At 43.2% G+C, this 26,700-nt stretch overlaps 1 protein-coding gene across 4 annotated transcripts in view; it reads left to right on the top strand.

The window, feature by feature from the left end:
• The first annotated feature begins 6,586 nt into the window (after nt 1-6,586).
• LOC106570198 (transcriptional repressor p66-beta) overlaps nt 6,587-26,700 on the top strand; it is a 49,667-nt gene continuing 29,553 nt past the window's right edge. The window contains exon 1 of one of the 4 annotated variants that reach the window (XM_014142270.3): nt 6,587-6,942. The gene's annotated coding sequence lies outside the window, so the exon portion shown is untranslated. The remainder of the gene's footprint in view (nt 6,943-26,700) is intronic. The other 3 variants (XM_014142272.3, XM_014142273.3, XM_014142275.3) reach the window with 3 other exon arrangements.

Raw genomic sequence — 26,700 nt, 5'->3', positions numbered from 1 at the left:
TATAGATTGAATTTGGGCAACCATAATGAAGTGTTTTTTTGGCAGACTGGACCAGGGCCAGTTGAAACCTACATCCGCCCTCAGATCTCCCTCTGTGTGAGTTTTTTTCCCTTTCTACCCTATTGTAGGTTGAAGAGAGGTTAATGTCGGATTAGGCCAAATATCACATCTAATTGTGGTGTAAAAACATATCTCCGTGTCAGCTGGAGCGATGCAAGGGTTTAAAGCCGTTCTAAACATTTCGTCAAACGGGTGTTAAAGAGCGATGACAAAACCCAACTTGGATCTACAGAGGGCCTTGCTAAAACAGTCACTGCAGCCGCTGCCAAGAAAATCTGTCTGTCAATTAGATGTGAAAAAATACCTCTGAAGGGATGAGAAAGCAGATATTTTTAACCACATTCTTTTAGACTCCCCATCTCAATCTAATATTCAGCGGGAAGAACGACCTGACGTTATTGGTGGCCCAGTGTAACTGTATTGGTGGCCCAGTGTAAGCATGATTTGTACCTGCATGGTAAAGCAACTGCCAGACAACCATGTGAGTGGCAAAATGTACCTGTACTGACTGCAATTCTCATCAGCAATCAATCAAGGTTGGAGATCACACAGTTGTTCTTTTCCATGCATGCCAATCGCCTATTAGCCAATGACCCAAACTATTTTATTGGAATGTCAGGGGAATCTCCAGTTGTGTAAACAATGAATGTGGCTGGGATTCAATGCAAGGCGCTGCACTATAACTGACGTTAAAAAGTCATTTAAAAGGGGATTGTCGGCTGTATAGTTCCCTTAGATTGAATCCCGGCCTACGTCTTCCGAATTGTTGGGAAGGGCAAGGGTTGTGTTCATTAGACACCGTACTGACCAATGAAGAAGAAAATTGACTAAAATAGGGAGGGACTTCCGGTACTTGTCCATTAACAATCGCTTATAAAATGTTCCCCAAATTAACATGACCTAGGTTACACTACTGTGTATCTCCCTCTGTATCTGCAGTATTTTGAGCGGTCCCTCACCCATTTAACTGTGATTTCCTGTCATGTACTCAAGAACCCCCATTTCATAACCCGTAATCCCCACATCATGTGATGGAGAGCTTTGGCGTCAATGGTCATGTGTCCTTTCATATGGGATCAGGAGTCACTCAGTGTCTCTGATGAAAATACTTTGAATATGTGTTCTTCCTCCCTTCATTTGAGGAGTCACTGATCTGACATGACTGCGAAGGTGTAAGTTCTGTGCAGCCATGTAAAATAAGACTTCCCCTCTTTTCCTTTTCACACCAAAATGGCCAACCATTAGAGAACATATTGTTGAATCACAGTGGACATGTGTGAAATTTATCTCTAATCTATTTAATACCTAAATCCAGTGAATGATCCGCATTGTAGGAATTCACCACTGGATTATCAGGCCAGCTTCACAGAGCAAGTAAAGTGTTGGTGTTTTTCAAGAAGGATTTGCAGGGAAATGTGAAGCTTTACAAACAGCATTTGTTGGGCCAATAGTTGACAAATGCAATATTCAAAAGGAAGGGGTTATAAGATTCATATCTAAATGACACTGTTGGCTTAAGCAATGTGCATTAACGCACTGAGATTAAATAATGCACGTCAGACAGCATCCTCTCTCAAAGCAAGGTACAATGAATCATAGGATATGCAGTACAATGCGGTTGGTGGACTACTGCAGTGTTGCAACCCTCCAGATAACGCATCTGTTTTCTGTTGATCTCTTGTCCAGTTGCAGTGCCCACCTTCACATGAATGATTTAGAGCAGGCCCCGGAGAAGAACACTCTGACTCTCACGCTTTGTGCCCTGCATGGTCCTCTGACAGTACAGCGGTTGCATGGATGTTAACGGAGACTGTTCCGTTCCTACTGGTATGTTGAACATACAGTTGAAGTCGGAAGTTTACATACACTTAGGTTGGAGTCATTAAAACTCATTTTTCAACCACTCCACAAATGTCTTGCTAACAAACTATAGTTTTGGCAAGTCGGTTAGGACATCTACTTTGTGCATGACACAAGTAATTTTTCCAACAATTGTTTACAGACATATTAATTCACTGTGTCACAATTCCAGTGGGTCAGAAGTGTACATACACTAAGATGACTGTGCCTTCAAGACATCAGTCAGGAAGTTAAAGCTTGGTCACAAATGGGTCTTCCATATGGACATTGACCCCAAGCATACTTCCAAAGTTGTGGCAAAATGGCTTAAGGACAACAAAGTCAAGGTATTGGAGTGGCCATCACAAAGCCCTGACCTCAATCCTATAGATATTTTGTGGGCAGAACTGAAAAAGTGCGTGCAAGGAAGGAGGCCTACAAACCTGACTCAGTTACACCAACTCTGTCAGGAGAAATGGGGCAAAATTCACCTAACTTATTGTGGGAAGCTTGTGGAAGGCTATCTGTAAAGTTTGACCCAAGTTAAACATTTTAAAGTTAATGCTACCAAATACTAATTGATTGTATGTAAACTTTTGTGATGAAATAAATAAAAGCTGAAATAAATCATTCTCTCTACTATTTTTCTGACATTACACATTCTTAAAATAAAGTGGTGATCCTAACTGACCTGTCACGACTCCCGCCGAAGTCAGCTCCTCTCCTTGTTCGGGCGGCGTTCGGCGGTCGACGTCACCGGCTTTCTAGCCATCGACCCTCCATTTTTCATTTATCCATTTGTTTTGTCTTGTTCCCTGCACACCTGGTTTTCATTCCCCAATCACACTGCATGTATTTATTCCTCTATTCCCCCTCATGTCTTTGTGTGAAATTGTTTTGTGTTACGTGTCAATTTTGACACGCCAGACTGGTGTTCGTATATTCCGTGTTTTGTCACGAGGTATGTTTATTTGTTTGAACATAATTATTGTGATTGTTTGCGCATTTTGCACTTTTGCAAATTGGCTGGAGGTTTTGACGCAGTGGCGTCCGTCTGTTGGTTTCTCCTGCCTCAATAAAGTGTGTGCCTGTTCACAACTCTCTGCTCTCCTGCACCTGACTCCGCTACCAGTACGCACACCATTGACATGACCAAAGACAGGGAATTTTTACTAGGATTAAATATCAGAAATTGTGAAAAACTGAGTTTAAATGTATTTGGCTAAGGTGTATGTAAACTTCCGACTTCAACTGTACATACCATTGCACAACCCACTGCCTCGTGTATAATACAAACTTTAATTAAGTAGTCGTGGAGGGAAATTACCACTCTAGAACACAAAGCAGGCTCACGAAAATGGCTTGACTTCCTGTCTTTGTGGAGTATTTTTGGGCAGCAGTGGTAGGTCACTTCTGGGAAAGGCTCTGAATGTGTTTCAAAAATACAATACAATACAGTTAGAGAGATGACCTGGTGGCTTGGGACTAACGCGTACCCCTGCACATTGACTCGGTACCGGTACCCCTTGTATATAGCCTCGTTATTGTTATTTTATGGTGTTACAATTTTTCCTTTTGTTTATTTGGCACATTTTCTTACTTAGTGTTTAAAAACTCAGTATTGTTCATGAAGGGCTCATAAGTAAGCATTTCACGGAAACATCTACACCTCAATCAATCAATCAATCAAATGTATTTATAAAGCCCTTTTTACATCAGCAAATGTCACAAAGACCCAGCCTAAAACCCCAAACAGCAAGCAATGCAGATGTAGAAGCACGGTGGCTAGTAAAAACTCCCTATAAAGGCAGGAACATAGGAAAAAACCTAGAGAGGAACCAGACTCTGAGGGGTGACCAGTCCTCTTCTGGCTGTGCCGGGTGGAGATTATAATTGTACATGGCCAAGAATACAACACCTGCTGTATTTGGCGCATGTGACAAATACCTTTTTATTTTACTTGATATGATTTGGATAATAAAAATGAGGAAAGCGTAGTGTCTCTATTTATAGTAGGGGACATAACCAGGAACTAACCACTATTAAGGTTCACTTGACCCTGACATACTGCAAATAGAGGATGTGTTTATATTCTGTGAAGATTTTCCCTGTAATCTTAATTTTATGTTTCATAATTCTTTGGTGCTGGGCAGCAGGTTGCCTAGTGGTTAGAGCGTTGGGCCACTAACCAAAAGGTTGGTGGATCGAATCCCCGAGCTGATGTACCAGTATAGCTTCAGTCCCTCTCCTCGCCCCAACCTGGGCTTGAACCAGGGACCCTCTGCACACATCAACAACTGACACCACGAAGCATCGTTACCCATCGCGCCACAAAAGCCACAGCCCTTGCAGAGCAAGGGGAACAACTACTTCAGGTCTCAGAGCGAGTGACGTCACCGATTGAAACGCTATTAGCGCGCACCACCGCTAACTAACTGGCCATTTCACATCGGTTACACTGACAAGGTAAAAATCTGTCATTCTGCCCCTGAACAAGGCAGTTAACCCACTGTTCCTAGGCCGTCATTGTAAATAAGAATTTGTTCTTAACTGACTTACCTTAAATAACATTTTTTTTTCGTGTTTAAATGATGAGAGAGTCCAAAAAGAGAGAAGTAGTCGACAACAGATACAGCAAGAAAAAAACTCTCAGATGTTTGGCAGATGAATTTCTCATATTTAGCAAGGGTTAAATAGATGCACAAACACACCATGCACACGCACGCAGACACATACACTCTAAAAATGAAAAGGTGACTGCAATCATCATATTATGTCCATAAAGAGTGATGAAGCTTATATTTTCACTATACAATACAGAGAGACTGAAGAACCCTAAGCAGGAGTCAGCTTGGTTTTGAGGCATTACCTCATGCCATTGATTAATGTCAATTAGTGAACAAAGCTCCCTAACCAGGTGTCCTTGGCTACTCTTCCTGGTTAATGACTTTGACCAAACAAATGACTTGAAGATGTGTGAAGCTGTGGCCTTGCCATCATGATTACATCATTGGTTGATAATGTGAAATTATATTTTACAGGACATGGCTAAGCCAGCTCAGGTTATAAGACTAATGTGACCCAGTTTAATATTTAATCGTGAATAATTAATTCTATATAGTGTAATATAACATTTATGGTAAATAAATAACAAAAAACTGATGTCAAACCCATTATTTACAGATGTTAAAACTTCAAGATTACATCACTTTGGGTTTACATGAGTAGCATATGGTCTTTGTGATTTTATATAATCGCCTGATAGGACTGTACTGTACATGTTGTATATTGACTGTATGGTTACATGTGTTGGCCAAGTGCCAAGCGAGGGTTTCTTTGCATGCCGCTAGAGGGCTCAGTTATCGCTGTTGTAAAACATGGTAAGGATTTTAACAGTGACTATCAACACAATCGCGATTAATATAGCGTAAACTGCGGCTCTGCAAGCCTGCATAGGGTTCCAAAGCTACCGATAATATACCAAAGTTACCGGAATCTTCAGTAATTTTGGTAATTAACAGAAAATCTATGGAAATCTATAGTAACATTGGTAATGTATACTTGAATAAAACGTATTCCATATAGCACTCATGTTTATGTGTCCATATTGTCCATGAGTTTCAAGAGCGGCACTATTTTAAATTACCTCTGCAAGTTGTCCAACTATTGACTTTTTCACAACTGCCACTATTTTGACTCTAAAACATTGACAACAAACACATATTTATTTAAAATAAATGAAAGTGTGTAAAAAATATAAAGGATATTTAATGCTGAAAGCCTCATATTAAGAATCAATGGTATTTACAAAATGTATGGTTTATATTTAGGATAATATTTTACAGCTTTGTCACTGATCATTTTTATCTATCATCTTATTTATTTATTTCATATATTTTACATGTGATATGACCAGAGAGAGGGCCCGAGATAATTACAGACACCTGTACTAATTTCAAGTACCCAAAAGGGACACTACATGTCACGTGCTAGATTACATAAAATCCTTGAAAGATACCAAAATTCTGGTAGTTTACTGGTAAACTTCGAAAGTTTCCAGTAATATATACTCACTTTTTTTGTAAAGAACAATATCGCTTGCCTTTTACGCACGACCTAAAGTGGAGTTCAACAATACTTCGATACAAATCCATGCTTTAACAATCCTATTTTTGTTCCAAAGATGCATATTGAAAAATGTACTTCGATTAGGCTATAGTTTGTTAAGTAGGTCAGGCATCTTATTGTTCGTGCCTCAACGCAGAGAGGCTATACATTATTGATCGTGTCATCGTTCATCCATTCGCTATCACAATAATCGATCTTATTTCTATTGTAGCCTAAAGGATAGGATACAGATGTGACATGATATTGTCTATGAATATGCATTATACGTAGGCCTTGTATATAGACTATATATTATTTTTGACAATTCCTAAATTGTGTTAAACATGTTACAATTTAAAAATAGATAAATGATATAACAACAAATTGATTTATCTTATTTACGCTTTTACGCATATGATTTACTGCCGTATAGACAGACTATCAAGCGTTTGATCGGGTGTTCTTCTTGGTAGAAAAGCGATTCTACAAGTTACGAAAATACTAGGTTTAAGAAGAGCAGTAGAAAGGGCATTGTTCCTCGGAGATCCAGTCGATGGCCATCGCTGAATGAAGAGGGATTTAACACGGTTGTCCACTCTTTATCTGTCAATGTAGTACGCTTGCCTTGTGCTGCGGACACGGCGCCCATAACAACCCATTTAGTTCCCATAATTTCAGTGCTTTTTGTCCCCTCCCCTCTAGACATAGACATAGACAAAAACACACACCTTATAATAATAGGGGCGCGCCTCCGACACAGCCGACGACCAATAACCCGTCTGTCTGGGTTGAGACCAAGGGGATGAGCGCTCGTTTAGGCCCAATCAGAGCTTTTGTGTTGCCTGCCGGTGCCTGGTCGTGAGGAGCTACTGCAGCGCTTCAGGATCGGAAAGAGAACCCTGAGCTTGTGGAACCTGAGGGGTAAAGGCGAGTCAGGTGAGTCCGAGGATATGGATGAGGCCTAGCTAAAATGGAATATCATTTTTGAAATTGCGGCGGCAGGATTTGGATTCTTACGGATGGTAGATTGAACTCTACTTGGGGTAGTAATAATCACATCCAACGTTATGGGGGTGACTCGGGGGTAAATGTGGCGGAAAGACAAACAATACCATAGCATGGTTCGTATATTGATGCAAGTTTATTTGCAAGCCATCAACAACCAACGGTTCAAAGTGACTAATCAAGGTCTGGGATAATTTGATAGGTATTTTTTATACATGTCGCGCATTGTCATAAAGAATGCATGTTAAAGAAACGAACATTTTTAGAGAAACATCAAAGATGCGGGCAATGGCAACATTGTAGTGAATGTCTCAAATCCGTTTCATTGTTTCATCTCGCGTCTCTAGGGGTTAACTCATATTGGCGGAGAATGCGCTGTGTGCGCCCGGCAGGCTACACAAGCAGTGCATGTGCACACGGTGAAATCCTCTAAATATACACACATTTTTCGCTTTAAAACCCATTGTATTAAGATTTCCCGTGTGTACGACCAATGTAGTGGTACTTGTAGACACAAGACCAAGCGGTAGTTTCACAGAGCTGTGTGGAGAGCGCAGAGAGTAGCCAAAGCTAGTGTGCATTGTAGTTGATGGCTGTACAATTAGGGGGAAAAAATCCGAAAATGCATCAGCCATGTATGTAAGTGAGGACGTGCTCTCAACTGGTTCCATATGCACGCAAATGGCTGCCTGACGCTTGACATGTAAGACTTCAAATGTAATTCACGCGAATGCATGTATTGATTGTGACCAACGGGCAGCCACTGATAAACGGCAGTAGATGCCTAGATGACGTTAGGAAAAAAGAAACGCACATTAGTTAATATGTGCTGGCTATTATTCTCGGTGCAGCAGAAAAGTCAATAGTGAGAGATCGCCTAATTTATTTATATAGGTGGTTTGGGTAGAACCAAGGCTACTGAACCGGGACAAGCCGAACTGTCTGATACTCATGCGGAGACTCTCTTGCCAGGCAGCTGTTGGAAGACACTAAATTGCAATATACATTTGTTCCCAATGAGAATAGTCCTAACCCATTTGATTAGCCTATCGATGGTTAACAGATTGCCAAAAGACAGATTGAATTACATTTCAATTATTCTTCTCTTCCCTCATTGAATTACTTTCTAAGAATGAATCTGACCGCGGGAGCTCTAAGTGTCTATATAGGTCTAATTACAGGCTACAGTTTACGGAACAATGTAAGGAAAAGTCTCAGCGGAATTGATGAAGACTGCTGTTAGTTGGAACACAGGTGGGCCCATTCTGAACGAAGGAGGGTCCATTCTGAACGCAGGAGGGCCCATTCCTAAAAGTTTCAAATATACCCTATGTCTGTTCTATTTTGGGGTCTCAACTTCAGAATTACGCAGGGGTATTCAGGCGCAATGTCAAGTTATTTTTGAGTTAAAACTTCAGCCAAGAGGAAGAATTTTTCAATCATAATATGGAAATCAGAGATGCATAACCAACTGTATCTTTACCAACCCAAGATATGCAGGAATGAAGGATAAACACATCTAAACATGTATCCTTCATCGTGGGTCTTGTTGTCTGAAGATTTTATTTGTTTACCTACTTTTCCCTTTGTCTTTATAAGACTACAATACATTTTGGAGATGTATTTCAACCTGTGCTTTGCCACCCACCAGACACAAAATTCTACCATAAAAAAATATAGAAGTACAGTACTTTCTGAGCCCTAGAAAGCCCAGTGCTCAATTCTGTCTACCTTTCTCTCTCCCTTTCTCTATGAATGAAAGTCTGCAGTCTATGAATGGTAGTCCCTGGTGTTGAACACTGTCTAGCAGTATGAATGAACACTTACGGCACTGCTTTGTCAATGATGGAACAGCCATGGCCATGTCCTCCAATGTGTATCACTCTACCATCCATCTGCTCCTTCCCACACTGTATTTGTATGGAGAGACCTATGGCCCTGATCACACTCAACTACGTGGGGTAGAAGAGGAATCCATTACAAATGTCTTATCATTTTTTGGGGTGGCTTTAGCATATTTGTGAATGCTGTCCCTGATATAGAGCATCGATAGTTCATAATCAAGGAGGGTTTACTCAGTTTAGGTAGTATGTGGCACACAATGTTTTTTATTTATTTGCGGTTCTTTAACACAACTGATGTGCTCCAGCAGACTGTAGCTGCCCATGAAGGGATTTCACAGTGTGCACACTTTTAATTTCCATGGTGCCTTATCGCAACTGACTGCCTGGTGTAGCAATGCCCATCAGGCCTCCATCACTCATCCTCCTGCATTTGTGATGCGACGTTGTGCCAAGATTCAACTCTGACAAATTCCCATCGTACAGATTCAGTTCCACAAAGAAAGGTCAAGCTAATGCCTTGATAAACGTTACACTGTTTGGTTTCTGTAGATGTGTATCATGAATGCAGTATTTCAGATCTATCACAAATCATGGCTAAGCCAGTCCCTTGGCTCAATGGAACTTACAGATGCCATTTTTATAATCCGTTAAAACTATCAGCCTCTGCATCTCATTTAAGGATAAGCAACTGCTTCCTCTCCTGGGAACAAATCTGTTCCAAACAAACATGGCTTATAAAAAGATTTTAGGCCTATATCAGACAAGCTGGACAGTTTATGTAGGCTTTATCATTTTTGGAGGGAAAGATCACAACAGAACTCAATGTATGTGGCCTTGGCTCTGCTTCAGGATCATTGACCTTGGTCAAAAGAAAAAAGTTTAGAAAATAGACAGGCTTCCCTTTAAACACCCCCTTTGTTCAAACACAACAAAGTGACAGGTTCTAAATAAGCGACCAGTGCACCTGCGGTTGGGTAACAATAGACCAGGTGCCCTCCACTGATGTACTTCGGATGCAGCCACAACGACCCCTGATGAAAGGAGCATGTTGTGGTGGAGTCCCTCGAATGTTGACTATCCTAATATTGATTTCATGACCTTTTATAGGAAAGGTATTTTTCTCACGTGGTGTGGGGAAAAGTACAATGTTGATTGCACTCACCCATTGATTCAGACACTCAGTGCTTGTTTCAAGAGACCCTCGCTTTTGGTGTGTGTGTGTGATGACCCTACCACTGAGTTGGCATGTCCAGATTGACTCAATGGCCCTGGGTTTGGCAGGAGACTGGAACTCTCACAGATAACGCCTGTGTGCCTTGACACCAGCTATTCTCCAGCTGTTGGTTCCTGTACCACTGCACATTGACTTGGTACCAGTACCCCATTGTATATAACCTCGTTAGTTATTTTATTTTTCTTATTTTTTGTGTATTTAATTAATACATTTTTCCGGAACTATTTTCTTACTTTAAAAACCAATCTGCATTGTTGGTTAAGGGCTTGTAAGTAAGCATTTCACGTTAAGGTCTTACCTGTTGTATTCAGCGCAGGTGACAAATAGAATGTGATTTGATTCTATATAAAAGCAGAGTCATGACAACACCATTACCTCAGACTTTCCTACGACAGTGTACAGGAAGCTCCCCTGCAAAATATCAACAGAGATTGTGCCACCTATTGGTCTGGAGAAGCTATGGTCCAGCGGCTTTCCCACTTAAGTTTTTAACAGAGATGATTTTATGAAGGGGTAGGGTGAAGGCGGTAGCCTTCATTTTTTAATTAAAGGATGTGAAATTTGCAGTTGAGTCAGTCAGCTTTGGTACAACTAGCTTTGCTATGTTATTGTCCAGCATTCAAGTAGGCCTATGTTATTTTTAAGCTCAAACACATTTGCAGTGCAAGAGGATTGTCATATCCAGCACACAGCCTGTGATATCTTCTGAAAGCTGCTGTGTCCAATGAAATGCCTTCCTTGTGTTTTCAGTCGTGGAAGTGGGATCCTTAGAGGGACCCCATTTTAAAATCTATGCTTATTTAGAGGTCCATACTTACTTGAAATTAAGATATAAACGCTCTTTGTTTGAGGGGAGAGAAATCTGTATAATTACATCTTAATCAGGAAAATGAAGTTGATTTAAAAATCCGCCCAAGTGAAAATCCTTTGAGGGGGAGAAGCCTTGTCGTCAGTAGCTTATTGATTGATATGTGCGATGTTAATGAATGTATGTGAAGTGTAGCGATAAACAAGGAATCCATCTCGCATAGCAACGTGTGTAAAACGAAAGGAGAGTGCAGAAAAATGTCCTCACAGGCTTCTCATTTCTTTCTGACATGTCCAGTAACAATGTTTTTCAAACAATATTGCAGTTGATTCACAATACGATTGTGCACATTGCAGCCTGTACGGTAAACTTAGTATTGAGAAGATCACTGTAATGCCGTGTTGGTTTTAGCCATTTTCTCGCTGTCCACAGGTCATGAAAGGTCAGCACAGCCAGTGATGTCCCCTTATTTGCATATATAGTTTATGGTTCAACCTTTAACCTATGCTGTCCCTTGAAATAATTAGAATTGAAACCAGTCCCGGTTCAAGTTGGTGAGTATCAATGAAAAATACTTAAGTTTTAGTGAGAGCCAGGGCATTCCCAAAGAGGAGTTCCGAGGCATGCATTGGGGGATACCCTTGCTTGTAATGTGGTTTCTTTTCAGTGTAAGTCCTGAACCAAAAATGTGTAGGTTATATGAAATCCCCAACAGCTGCAGGCTATACATACTCACACATAGCCATTGGTTTACCGAAAACCATTGTTTGAATCTGGAAGTGAGATGGGAAAGTAATTGGCTAGACTTTCCCACAGATATTACACAGGTATTGCATTGGCCTATTTGTTGTCAGTCAAAGAAAAAGGTACCTTTTACTACTCACCTTGGAATGCCCCTTTTAACGGGGCCTTAGCCAGCAAACCCAGAAGAAGAGTATCAATTTAATTCAATAGCAGCATGGGATGTAATTGGTTTGCGAATGGGTCTCAAGAATGCTTGGTTTTGCATGTTAAGTGTGTATGTTTGGCGTCACGGCCTTGTTAACACCTGAATGGGGGTGGCTTTGTTGTTCAGTGGGCTTCACGCGAGGCTGATTAAACCCTGTGCAGAAACAATCAGCCCAGATGAATGGCTCCCTGCGACGCTTAATTAGCGGGCCTCCCCAACGTTTTTGCTCGATAAGCAAAACGCAGCTGTGGAACTCATGTGGAACACGTGGTCGCCAAGCATCACCGGGTCCCAGATGACTCATACCCTTCCAGACAACTGCATACCACCCTGCATCTCACTGCTGGCTTGCCTCAAAATTAAGCAGGATTGGTCCTGGCCAGTCCCTGAATGGGAGACCAGATGCTGCTGGAAGTGGTGTTGGAGGGCCAGTAGGAGGCACTCTTTCCTCTGGTCCCAAAAAATGATCTCCCAATGCCCCAGGGAACTGATTGGGGACATTACCCTGTGTAGGGTGCGGTCTTTCGGATGGGACATGAAATGGGTGTCCTGACTCTCTGTGGTCACTAAAGATCCCATGGCACTTCTCGTAAGAGTAGGGGTGTTAACCCCGGCGTTCTGGCTAAATTCATATCACCGTGGTCACCTAATCATCCCCAGCTTCCAATTGGCTCATTCATCCCCCCTCCTCTCCCCATGTAACTATTCCCCAGGTTGTTGCTGTAAATAAGAATGTTTTCTTAGTCAACTTATCTGGTAAAATAAGGGATAAATAAAATAAACTGTGCCTACCCGAACCTTGCTGTGCTGGAATATATATTTTGTTTTCACATTGTCTTTTCCAGCACAGTTCCAGCAAAGATGGTGTATGTGTAACCCGTTCAGTACAGTTCAGCTCAAATGTGTGAACAGGGTAGCCTATAATTGGTTTGATCAGACAGTGAGACCTTTTTGAATGACTCCTTTCATAGGAACATTTTAAGTCCACGGGGGTCCTAATGCCACTGTGTTCTCTTGTGTTGAACCTCTGCCATTGTGTCAGTGACCATAAAGGTTAAATGCGTATGGCACCATGGTGGCTAATTGGCACCGTTGTTCTGGATGAGTAGTTTCGCCTCCCAGTAGGCTTTCACATTATCCCCATTTCTGGGTGTTCCCGTGTTTGATTAATTGTGTTTTTTGTTTGTTAAGAGCTTAAAATGAAAATTAATTCACTGCAAAGGTAGGCTGGGAGGTGTGCATGAAGGGGATGAGTTGGGAAAATGGAAGGCTGATGGACTGAAGGAGAAGTGGTGTCTATGCATGGTCTGGTTATCATTTGCATGACACTCAAATTAAGATGGATTGACAGTGGGAAGAACATGGAGGGATAACAACAAGGTTACATGGAAATTCTACTTTTTACATGACCATGTATAAAATACTGCTGTATAGACTTGTAGCATCACCATGTAGATGAGGGGAAGAGACAATTATGCAACAGTACCCCCTCAGACTTGGGTTGATGAAGAGAGGGGGTGATGTGTAGGTAGGTTTTGTATGCAGGAATTACTATATTGGACTCAGATTCTGAAGTGGCACTATATATTGACATAAGTAACTCTTCCCACCTGTCAATGAGAAGGTGTTTCCCTTCTTTTATCACTTCCCAGATCCGGCAGGGAGTAGAATCTCACATTTTCTTGCGGTAGATTGTGTGGCTGGTGTGCTACACTACTGTAACTCTCCTTTTGTTGCACTGTGTACGTTTAACATATTAAGAAAACATAATAATAATTTGAAAATTACTTAGACGTAGTTACGTCCTACAAAATCATTTCAATTTTATCGTGTGCCACGTCTTGTTAAATGAAGTGAATTTAATTGTCACTTTCCACAATGTTTTTTTGTCCACCAAAATATACCTTTCACACAAATCATACCACTTTGACGCTGTGACCTTTTGTGGAACGTGTATCCTGCCACGGCTTTGGCCTTTTCCCGCTCTTTTGACCTTTTTTCCCCAATGTTGAACTTTTCCCAATGTTGACAGTCAGGACGTGTCCTGGCTGTCATGTGTATCAATCCCTGTCATCCAAACACTGTCCCCTTCACTGATTTTTAGGGATGTCTGTGCTCTTATGAGTCAGCCAGAAAAGTAAAGTAGTTGTAACAGAATTGTTAACAGTGAACACCAGTCCAGTACACTTATACTGTAGTTTTCATTTCTTTGCTCTCTGTGTCCTAGTGTAAAGAGAACTAAGGCCAGTGGTGAAGGAGAATCTGTCAATAACTGTGCTGTTGTCTATGGCGTCCATCTCAGACTCTCCTTCAGGACAGCGTTTCTCAACGTACAGTGCATTCATAAAGTATTCAGACCCCTTTACTTTTTCCAGTTTTTTATGTTAGACATATTTCTAAAATGGATTAAATTAAACAAAATCCTCATCAATGTACACACAATACCCCATAATGACAAAGCGATTTTTGCAAATTTATTAAAAACAGAAATACCTTATTTACATGAATATTCAGACCCTTTGCTATGAGACTTGATATTGAGCTCAGGTGCATCCTGTTTGTTTGGAGTCCACCTGTGGTAAATTAAATTGATTGGAAATGATTTGGAAAGGCACACACCTGTCTAATTTAAGGTCCCACAGTTGACAGTGCATGTCGGAGCAAAAACCAAGCCGTGTGGTCGAAGGAATTGTCCGTAGAGCTCCAAGACAGCATTGTGTCGAGGCATAGATCTGGGGAAGGGTACCAAAAAATTTCTGCAGCATTGAAGGTCCCCAAGAACACAGTGGCCTTCATCATTCTTAAATGGAAGAAGATTGGAACCACCAAGATCCTTCCTAGTGCTGGATGCCCGGCAAAACTAAGCAATCGGGGGAGAAGGGCCTTGGTCAGGGAGGTGACCAAGAACCTGATGGTCACTCTGACAGAGCTCTAGCGTTCCTCTGTGGAGATGGTTGTCCTTCTGGAAGGTTCTCCCATCTCTGCACCACTACACCAGCAATAACATCTGCTAAACGCATCTATGTGACCAATAAAATTTGATTTGAGTGGCCAGACAGAAGTCACTTCTCAGTAAAAGGCACATGACAGGCCACTTGGAGTTTCCTAAAGGCAACTAAAGGACTGTCAGACCATGAGAAACAAGATTATCTGGTCTGATGAAACCAAGATTAAAGTCTCTTTGGCCTGAATGCCAAGCATCACGTCTGTAGTAAACCTGGCACCATCCCTACGGTGAAGCATGGTGGTGGCAGCAGCAGCATGCTGTGGGGATGTTTTTCAGCGGCAGGGACTGGGAGACTAGTCAGGATCGAGGCAAAGATGAACAGAGCAAAGTACAGAGAGATCCTTGATGAAAACCTGTGTTGGAAGATTCACCTTCCAACAGGACAACGACACTAAGCACACAGCCAAGACAACTCAGGAGTGGCTTCGGGACAAGTCTCAATGTTCTTGAGTGGCCCAGCCAGAGCTCGGACTTGAACCTGATCGAGCATCTCTGGAGAGACTGAAAATAGCTTTGCAGCGACACTCCCCATTCAATCTGACAGAGCTTGAGAGGATCTGCAGAGAAGAATGGGAGAAACTCCCCAAATACAGATGTACCAAGCTTGTAGCGTCATACTCACGAAGACTCCAGGCGGTAATCGCTGTCAAAGGTGCTTCAGCAAAGTACTGAGTAAAGGGTCTGAATACTTATATAAATGTGGTATTTCAGTTTTTTTTATTCTTTATAAACTAGCTTTGTCACTATGGGGTGTTTTGTGTAGATTGATGAGGGGGGGGGGGGGGGGGGGGGGGGGGGGGGGGGGGGAACTATTGAATCAATTTTAGAATAAGGCTATAACTTAACAAAATATGGAAGGCAAGGAGTCTGAATACTTTCAGAATGCACTATATGTGTTTGATTCCAGCACTAGCCCACCTGATTCAACTAGTCAATTCAGCCGTTGATTCATTGAATCAGCACACCTGATGAGTGGTGGAATGGAACAAATATGTGCAATGGTTGGGGGTCCCTGAGGACCAGGTCTGGAAACACTGTCTTCATGTGACTATATGTCCTTTACCTGTGCTACTCACTAATGCTAACGATAATACAGGGCTATGTCCTCGTTGTCTTTAACCACAGCCCTCTCCCTCTCTCATATAAGCATGTTTATGCACTGGAACAGATTGCTATTCTGCCCCTTGAGATATTTCCTCATCATTGTCCTTTATGGCAGCATCAGCCGACCATGATGAGAACTACAGTTTGCCTTCTGCGATAGGGCACCTTTGTGTGGTGGTGGCCAGACCTCAAATCTATTTTGTTTGTACAGTTAGGGGCGTCAGCCCACAGAAGGCATCGGAAACGAGCAAGATGTTTTCAGACGCTCCGTCTTTGTAGCTCCCTTCTCTCTTCCTGTAACCTATTTTCACCTGGCCCTGTGTAGTGGGATCTTGTGTTGTCCTTTTGTGTATGTGTGTGAGTGGATACCAGTGACGGCTCAGAGGAGGAAGGGGAGGAACATCCTCCTCAGTGAATTTAATACACATTTTAAATGGTAAAACATTTAAAGTTATCATTTTTAGATAACTATACTAAATATAATTACTTGACACCAAATAATTGATTAAAACACATTATTTTGCAATGAAGGTCTACAGTAGCCTCAACAGCACTCTGTAGGGAAGCACCATGGAGTAGCCGGAGGACAGCAAGCGTCCCTCTAAGTACATTGACTTCAATACAAAACATAGGAGGCTTATTGTTCTCATCCCCTTCCATAGTAATTATGACTACTTCCAGAGGATGTCCTCCAGCCTATTAGAGCTCTTGCAGCATGAACTGACATGTTGTCCACCCAATCAAAGGATCAGAGAATGAATCTAGTACTGAAAGCGTAAGATACAGCTAGCTAGCACTGCAGTGTATAAATTGTGGTGAGGTAGTTGACTCAGAGAGTAAGACAATAGGTGAACAGTTTTGAACAAATGATTTTCTTCCAAAATAAAGGAGAAGCTAGAGATGATTATTATTTTTTATTTTTTTACACTTTTACTTACTTAGCTAGCAAATGCAGCTAGCTAGTTTAGCCCACTGATACACCCTATTCAAACAGAGGGATGCTATGTTAGCTAGCTCGCTATGACTTTCCAACACAACACTGGAACTCTTCCAAGTCAAGGTAAGCTTTTGGTATTACTAAATTATTGCCACCGGTGTAACTGCTTACTGTACACTAACTTTACTGCAGGATTGTAGAGGGTTTACTAATGCGTTAGTTCTATTACGTTACTTTAGCTAATATGGTGGAAACGATGTAGGCTGTGTGTAGCGGTTTGGCTTGGAAAGGTTTTTTCGTCTGGTCACATACAGCTGATGTGTTGTGCATTGAAGTCCTCAAGCGAAGGGAAAATTTGAGAGGAGGAGAGATGTGAGACGGAATACAACGTGGCTACTATGAAAGTGAACTGTGTGATCAGGGGTGTATTCTTTCTGCCAATTCTGTTGAAAAACGTTTCTTAAATGGAAGCCAACAACACAAAACGGGGATAAATATACCTGAATTTGTCCAATAGAAACTCTCGTTTGCAACTAATGATTACACCCTATATCGGCTAGATGCAGGCAAGAGAGTGCAAGGCATTATTGAATGTCACTGTCTGTCCAGTTCCCTACTCGGGGTGCGTGGCCCGTCACCGACGCTCTTTTAATGTGAGCGGTTTAGAGACGCAATCTCAGGGCTACCGATCCCTTCTTTGAGCAGTCCCAGACATCCCAATTTTTCAAACATGTTTGATTTTATCGGAACAAAATCTGCAATGCTCTTTAAGTGTGAGATGTGCAACAACAAGTTTTGAGAATGGCGATCAGCAAAAGCCAATGAGAGCTCGTCATAGAAGCTGTGAGAGGTTGTTTCGCGTCACCCAGAATGTGTAGACTCTCGAGCAGGAGCCATGACTACTAGTATGTGTTTATACTTGCCTTTAACCAAAGCGTCTAATCAATCTAATCACTTTTTTTTTTCACAAGACGGCATGGTGGTATGGAGAATCCTCATGACCAAGTGAAGAATCTTGTAGTGTGCGACACCCCATCTGTGCCAGATCGTTGAGCGTGCACACCACTACATTGGCAAGACAAAAACATACAGGAAATACGGTCACTTAATGTGAGAGGCTCGGCGACGTTAAGATTTTGAAAGTTGTGTAGTGTGCACCCGGCATAAGATTATCAGTTATGTGATTCAAGGGGTTAGGGCTCACAGGGTTTAATGTAGAAAACCTGCCTGTGTGTATGTTTGGTTAAGATGTGTTTCTTGTGCCTTTTTGTGTGCGTCTATAGGCATGTGTTGATGTCTTAACTGAAGACATCGATACCCTCACTGCCCCATTTTACAAATCTCACTGCTACCTCCGTCTATCCAGATGGCCTATGTTCCAGCATTTTTTCCTATTGATTTTTTTTGTTTAAACAACGTATGCCCCACCCTGTGGTCTGAAGTTCCGCAATGATCCCTTTTTGTCAAGATGCCAGGTTTAGAATCAGCATCTTGCGAGAAGTAGCTTTTCCTCTTTCTGCCCTGAAAGCACAGGGGCTTCATTGCCCCCACTCCCCTCCCCCCTCTCCCTCCCAACCTCACTCTCACTCTTTCTCTCTCCCTGTCTTCATGTGACGTCCTGACCACTAACGGCTACATATTAAGAGATAATTCCATACCCTGAGGTTACAAACCGGCTTAGACTGGCTCTCTCGCATTTTGACTGCGCTGAGTACTCTGGGTAATAAAAAAAAAAAGTGAACAGAATTGTAACTCTGCATTTTAAAGGAACAGGACATTAATTTATGCAAACAGTGATAAAGTTTCGGTGTTGTGTCTGAGAAACACACCGCCACATCCACAAATACATATGGTGGATTTAGTAGGCTACAGAGGTTCAACGCAGTTTGGTAATCGTGGGGGTAACCACACATTCTCAATGAACGAAACTCTATTCATGAGAGTAGACTTGTTTTCATGCTGAACCAGTGATTTGGGATGGGTTCTGACTCAATGCCCTTTGTTCTACCCTTGCTTCTCCAATTCCTCCGTGAAGAGGCAGAGTACCTCGAATAGCAGTGTCACTAGTCAATGTTATGCAGTTACATTACTGAATTTAAATCATTTTATAACATTTGACATGCGTTTTTCTGGATTTTTTTGGTTATTGTTCTGTCTCTCACTGTTCAAATAAACCTACCAATAAAATTATAGACTGATAATTTCTTTGTCAGTGGGAAAACGTACAAAATCAGCAGGGGATCAAATACTTTTTTCCCTCACTGTATCAACCACAAAGACCCAGGAAAGTTTTCCAATTTATTTTATTTATTTTTATTCAACCTTTTTATTTAACTAGGCAAGTCAGTTAAGAACAAATTCTTATTTACAATGACGGCCTACCACAAGGCCTCCTGCTGGGACGGTGGCTGGGATTAAAAATACCAAAAATAATAAAATATGAATATAGGACAAAACACACATCACGACAAGAGACAAAAGAACACTACATAAAGAGAGACCTAAGACAACAGCACAGCATGACAACAACATGGTAGCAACACAACATGGTACAAACATGATTGTGCTGTTGCCTGTGCCCAAAGGGCAAGGTTGAGACAACAATACATCACGCAAAGCATCCACAACTGTCAGTAAGAGTGTCCATGATTGAGTCTTTGAATGAAGAGATTGAGGTAAAACTGTCCGGTTTGAGTGTTTGTTACGGCTCGTTCCAGTCACTAGCTGCAGCGAACTGAAAAGAGGAGCGACCCAGGGATGTGTGCTTTGGGGACCTTTAACAGAATGTGACTGTTGTATATGGAGGATGAGGGCCACAGTAGATATCTCAGATAGGGGGGAGTGAGGCCTAAGAGGGTTTTATAAATAAGCACCAACCAGTGGGTCTTGCGACGGGTATACAGAGATGACCAGTTTACAGAAAAGTATAGAGTGCAGTGATGTGTCCTATAAGGAGCATTGGTGGCAAATCTGATGGCCGAATGGTAAAGAACATCTAGCTGCTCGAGAGCACCCTTACCTGCCGATCTATAAATGATGTCTCCGTAATCTAGCATGGGTAGGATGGCCATCTGAATCAGGGTTAGTTTGGCAGCTGGGGTGAAAGAGGAGCGGTTACGATAAAGGAAACCAAGTCTAGATTTAACTTTAGCCTGCAGCTTTGATATGTGCTGTGAGAAGGACAATGTACCGTCTAGCCATACTCCCAAGTGCTTGTATGAGGTGACTACCTCAAGCTCTAAACCCTCAGGAGGTAGTAATCACACCTGTGGGGAGAGGGACATTCGTCTTACCAAACCACATGACCTTTGTTTTGGAGGTGTTCAGAACAAGGTTAAGGGTAGAGAAAGCTTGTTGGACACTAAGAAGCTTTGTTGTAGAGCATTTAAAACAAATTCCGGGGAGGGGCCAACTGACTATAAGACTGTATCATCTGCATACATCCACACTCCAAGATGGCATAGCAGTCAGACGTCCTTTGTCCTCGTCTTGTGTGTGTGTGTGCTTCTCAAAAAAATAAAGGGAACACTTAAACAACACATCCTAGATCTGAATGAAAGAAATAATCTTATGAAATACTTTTTTTCTTTACATAGTTGAATGTGCTGACAACAAAATCACACAAATAATCAATGGAAATCCAATTTATCAACCCATGGAGGTCTGGATTTGGAGTCACACTCAAAATTAAAGTGGAAAACCACACTACAGGCTGATCCAACTTTGATGTAATGTCCTTAAAACAAGTCAAAATGAGGCTCAGTAGTGTGTGTGTGGCCTCCACGTGCCTGTATGACCTCCCTACAACGCCTGGGCATGCTCCTGATGAGGTGGCGGATGGTCTCCTGAGGGATCTCCTCCCAGACCTGGACTAAAGCATCCGCCAACTCCTGGACAGTCTGTGGTACAACGTGGCGTTGGTGGATGGAGTGAGACATGATGTCCCAGATGTGCTCAATTGGATTCAGGTCTGGGGAACGGGCGGGCCAGTCCATAGCATCAATGCCTTCCTCTTGCAGGAACTGCTGACACACTCCAGCCACATGAGGTCTAGCATTGTCTTGCATTAGGAGGAACCCAGGGCCAACCGCACCAGCATATGGTCTCACAAGGGGTCTGAGGATCTCATCTCGGTACCTAATGGCAGTCAGGCTACCTCTGGCGAGCACATGGAGGGCTGTGCGGCCCCCCAAAGAAATGCCACCCCACACCACGACTGACCCACCACCAAACCGGTCATGCTGGAGGATGTTGCAGGCAGCAGAACGTTCTCCACGGCGTCTCCAGACTCTGTCACGTCTGTCACGTGCTCAGTGTGAACCTGCTTTCATCTGTGAAGAGCACAGGGCGCCAGTGGCGAATTTGCCAATCTTGGTGTTCTCTGGCAAATGCCAAACGTCCTGCACGGTGTTGGGCTGTAAGCACAACCCCCACCTGACCGTTTGAGCAGACACATGCACATTTGTGGCCTGCTGGAGGTCATTTTGCAGGGCTCTGGCAGTGCTCCTCCTGCTCCTCCTTGCACAAAGGCGGAGGTAGCGGTCCTGCTGCTGGGTTGTTGCCCTCCTACGGCCTCCTCCACGTCTCCTGATGTACTGGCCTGTCTCCTGTTAGCTCCTCCTTGCACAAAGGCGGAGGTAGCGGTCCTGCTGCTGGGTTGTTGCCCTCCTACGGCCTCCTCCACGTCTCCTGATGTACTGGCCTGTCACCTGTTAGCGCCTCCATGCTCTGGACACTACGCTGACAGACACAGCAAACCTTCTTGCCACAGCTCGCATTGATGTGCAATCCTGGATGAGCTGCACTACCTGAGCCACTTGTGTGGGTTGTAGACTCCGTCTCATGCTACCACTAGAGTGAAAGCACCGCCAGCATTCAAAAGTGACCAAAACATCAGCCAGGAAGCATAGGAACTGAGAAGTGGTCTCCACCTGCAGAACCACTCCTTTATTGGGGGTGTCTTGCTAATTGCCTATTCCATTTGCACAACAGCATGTGAAATTTATCGTCAATCAGTGTTGCTTCCTAAGTGGACAGTTTGATTTCACAGAAGTGTGATTGACTTGGAGTTACATTGTGTTTTTATATATATATATATATATTCTTCGCATATCTTTTTAGATATTTTTTTCTAAAAACTCAACTTCAAAACTCTCTCCTGCAACCTGCCTCACCAATAAAAAAAATGTATTATTTACCTCAAATCTGAAATCCACAACAGAAGCTAGCCAGAAGCTAGCCAGAAGCTAGCCAGAAGCTAGCCAATGTTAGAACTCAGCTAACCAAGGTTGGCAGTCATCAGCTATCCTTTAGCTCGAAAAGCTATCGGCAGTTTTGTACAACGCGACTCAGACCAGAGCATACCGGACCTATTTTCTCTCCATATCCCCGGATTTCTACCGCAAGCTCTGGACAATTACACCTGGATCTTGCAGCTAGCTAGTTGCTATCCGACTGACTATTGGCTAACGTTGGTCCCGGAGATAACATCAATTATTCCGGAGCTAGCCAGCTGAAGAGTTCCATCAGCCACTTCTGGGTTACAATCACCTATCCGGACCCGTTTTACTGCCGATGCGGAGCCCCATCGGGCCTTCACGACTGGACTACCGACGTTATCTGCCTAAGGGAGTTATCCAACTGGCCCCTCCGTCGCGACGTAACCTGAACGCCCATCTGCGGCCAGCTAATGTTAGCTGTCTTATCGGCTGCTATCTGAATAGGTCTATCTGGCAATTTTCTTGGGCCACTATAACTATACAGTGGGGGGGGGGAAGTATTTGATCCCCTGCTGATTTTGTACGTTTGCCCACTTACAAAGAAATGATCAGTTTATAATTTTAATGGTAGGTTTATTTGAACAGTGAGAGACAGAATAACAACAAAAATCCAGAAAACGCATGTCAAAAATGTTATAAAATTATTTGCATTTTAATGAGGGCAGTAAGTATTTGACCCCTCTGCAAAACATTACTTAGTACTTGGTGGCAAAACCCTTGTTGGCAATCACAGAGGTCAGACGTTTCTTGTAGTTGGCCACCAGGTTTGCACGCATCTCAGGAGGGATTTTGTCCCACTCCTCTTTGCAGATCTTCTCCAAGTCATTAAGGTTGAGGCTGACGTATGGCAACTCGAACCTTCAGCTCCCTCCACAGATTTTCTATGGGATTAAGGTCTGGAGACTGGCTAGGCCACTCCAGGACCTTAATGTGCTTCTTCTTGAGCCACTCCTTTGTTGCCTTGGCTGTGTGTTTTGGGTCATTGTCATGCTGGAATACCCATCCACGACCCATTTTCAATGCCCTGGCTGAGGGAAGGAGGTTCTCACTCAAGATTTGACGGTACATGGCCCCGTCCATTGTCCCTTTGATGCGGTGAGGTTGTCCTGTCCCCTTAGCAGAAAAACACCCCCAAAGCATAATGTTTCCACCTCCATGATTGACGGTGGAGATGGTGTTCTTGGGGTTATGAGCAGCATTCCTCCTCCTCCTCCAAACACGGTGAGTTGAGTTGATGCCAAAGAGCTCCATTTTGGTCTCATCTGACCACAACACTTTCACCAGTTGTCCTCTGAATCATTCAGAGATTCATCATTGGCAAACTTCAGATGGGCATGTATATGTATTCTTGAGCAGGGGGACCTAGGCGGGCGCTGCAGGATTTCAGTCCTTCACGGCGTAGTGTGTTACCAATTGTTTTCTTGGTGACTATGGTCCCAGCTGCCTTGAGATCATTGACAAGATCCTCCCGTGTAGTTCTGGGCTGATTCCTCACCGTTCTCATGGTCATTGCAACCCCACGAGGTGAGATCTTGCATGGAGCCCCAGGCCGAGGGATATTGACAGTTCTTTTGTGTTTATTCCATTTGCGAATTATCGCACCAACTGTTGTCACCTTCTCACTAAGCTACTTGTCGATGGTCTTGTAGCCAATTCCAGCCTTGTGTAGGTCTACAATCTTGTCCCTGAGATCCTTGGAGAGCTCTTTGGTCTTGGCCATGGTGGAGATTTGTAATCTGATTGATTGATTGCTTCTGTGGACAGGTGTCTTTTTTACAGGTAACAAGCTGCGGTTAGGAGCACTCCCTTTTAATAGTGTGCTCCTAATCTCAGCTCGTTACCTGTATAAAAGACACCTTGGAGCCAGAAATCTTTCTGACTGAGAGGGGGTCAAATAGTTATTTCCCTCATTTAAAATGCAAATCAATTCATAACATTTTTGACATGCGCTTTTCTGGATTTTTTTGTTATTCTGTCTCTCACTGTTCAAATAAACCTACCATTAAAATTATAGACTGATCCTTTCTTTATCAGTGGGCAAACGTACAAAATCAGCAGGGGATCAAATACTTTTTTCCCCCACTGTAACTATTTTGCCAATTGGATTGGTTCCCTCTACCACACGGAACCCCACTAATTTACCGGCGGAAACGCACGAGGTGGCTAAAAACAGACCATCTTCTGCCAACTTGCTACCCATGGCCCGGCTAGCTGTCTGAATCGCCGTGACCGCAACCGACCTCACTACTCGCTGGACCCTTCTGATCACTTGGCTAAGCATGCCTCTCCTTAATGTCAATATGCCTTGTCCATTGCTGTTCTGGTTAGTGTTTTTGGGCTTATTTCACTGTAGTGCTTCTAGCCCTGCTCATTATACCTTATCCAACCTCGCAGTTCCACCACCCACACATGCGATGACATCACCTGGTTTCAATGATGTTTCTAGAGACAATATCTCTCTCATCATCACTCAATGCCTAGGTTTACCTCCACTGCATTCACATCCTACCATACCTTTGTCTGTACATTATACCTTGAAGCTATTTTATCGCCCCCAGAAACCTGCTCCTTTTACTCTCTGTTCCGGACGTCCTAGACGACCAATTCTCATAGCTTTTAGCCGTACCCTACTCCTCCTCTGTTCCTCTGACGATGTAGAGGTGAATCCAGGCCCTGCAGTGCCTAGCTCCACTCCTATTCCCCAGGCGCTCTCTTTTGATGACTTCTGTAACCGTAATAGCCTTGGTTTCATGCATGTTAACATTAAAAGCCTCCTCCCTAAGTTTGTTTTATTCACTGCTTTAGCACATTCTGCCAACCCGGATGTCCTAGCCGTGTTTGAATCCTGGCTTAGGAAGACCACCAAAAAACTCTGAAATCTCCATCCCTAACTACAACATTTTCAGACAAGATAGAACGGCTAAAGGGGGCGGTGTTGCAATCTACTGCAGAGATAGCCTGCAGAGTTCTGTCCTACTATCCAGGTCTGTACCCAAACAATTTGAACTTCTACTTTTAGAAATCCACCTCTCAAAAAGCAAGTCTCTCACCGTTGCCGCCTGCTATAGACCACCCTCTGCCCCCAGATGTGCTCTGGACACCATATGTGAACTGATTGCCCCCCATCTATCTTCAGAGCTCGTGCTGCTAGGTGGCCTAAACTGGGACATGCTTAACACCCCAGCCATCCTACAATCTAAGCTTGATGCCCTCAATCTCACACAAATTATCAATGAACCTACCAGGTACCACCCCAAAGCCGTAAACACGGGCACCCTCATAGATATCATCCTAACCAACTTGCCCTCTAAATACACCTCTGCTGTTTTCAACCAAGATCTCAGCGATCACTGCCTCATTGCCTGCATCCGTAATGGGTCAGCGGTCAAACGACCTCCACTCATCACTGTCAAACGCTCCCTGAAACACTTCAGCAAGCAGGCCTTTCTAATCGACCTGGCCCTGGTATCCTGGAAAGATATTGACCTCATCCCTTCAGTAGAGGGTGCCTGGTTATTTTTTTAAATGCCTTCCTCACCATCTTAAATAAGCATGCCCCATTCAAGAAATTTAGAACCAGGAACAAATATAACCCTTGGTTCTCTCCAGACCTGACTGCCCTTAACCAACACAAAAACATCCTGTGGCATTCTGCATTAGCATCGAACAGCCCCCGTGATATGCAACTTTTCAGGGAAGTTAGAAACCAATATACACAGGCAGTTAGATAAGCCAAGGCTAGCTTTTTCAAGCAGAAATTTGCTTCCTGCAACACAAACTCAAAAATGTTCTGGGACACTGTAAAGTCCAAGGAGAATAAGAGCACCTCCTCCCAGCTACCCACTGCACTGAGGATAGGAAACTCTGTCACCACCGATAAATCCACAATAATTGAGAATTTCAATAAACATTTTTCTACGGCTGGCCATGCTTTCCACCTGGCTACTCCTACTCCGGTCAAGAGCACGGCACCCCCCCACAGAAACTCGCCCAAGCCTTCCCCATTTCTCTTTCTCCCAAATCCAGTTGATGTTCTGAAAGAGCTGCAAAATCTGGACCCCTACAAAATAGGCGGGCTAGACAATCTGGACCCTTTTCTTTCTAAAATTATCTGCCCAAATTGTTGCAACCCCTATTACTAGCCTGTTCAACCTCTCTTTCGTGTCGTCTGAGATTCCCAAAGATTGGAAAGCAGCTGCGGTCATCCCCCTCTTCAAAGGGGGGACATTCTTGACCCAAACTGCTACAGACCTGTAGCTATCCTACCCTGCCTTTCTAAAGTCTTCAAAAGCCAAGTCAACAAACTAACTACTGACCATTTCGAATCCCACTGCTCCTTCTCCGCTATATAATCTGGTTTCAAAGCTGGTCATGGGTGCACCTCAGCCACGCTCAAGGTCCTAAACAACATCTTAACCGCCATCGATAAGAAACAATACTGTGCTGCCGTATTCATCGACCTGGCCAAGGCTTTCGACTCTGTCAATCACCACATCCTCAACGGCAGACTCAATAGCCTTGGTTTCT

Source organism: Salmo salar, chromosome 14 (assembly GCF_965601325.2).
Source record: "Salmo salar chromosome 14, fSalSal1, whole genome shotgun sequence".
Taxonomy (NCBI): Eukaryota; Metazoa; Chordata; class Actinopteri; order Salmoniformes; family Salmonidae; genus Salmo; species Salmo salar.
The sequence above is the reverse complement of the archived record's forward strand: the minus strand, read 5'-3'. Positions and strand labels throughout refer to the sequence as shown.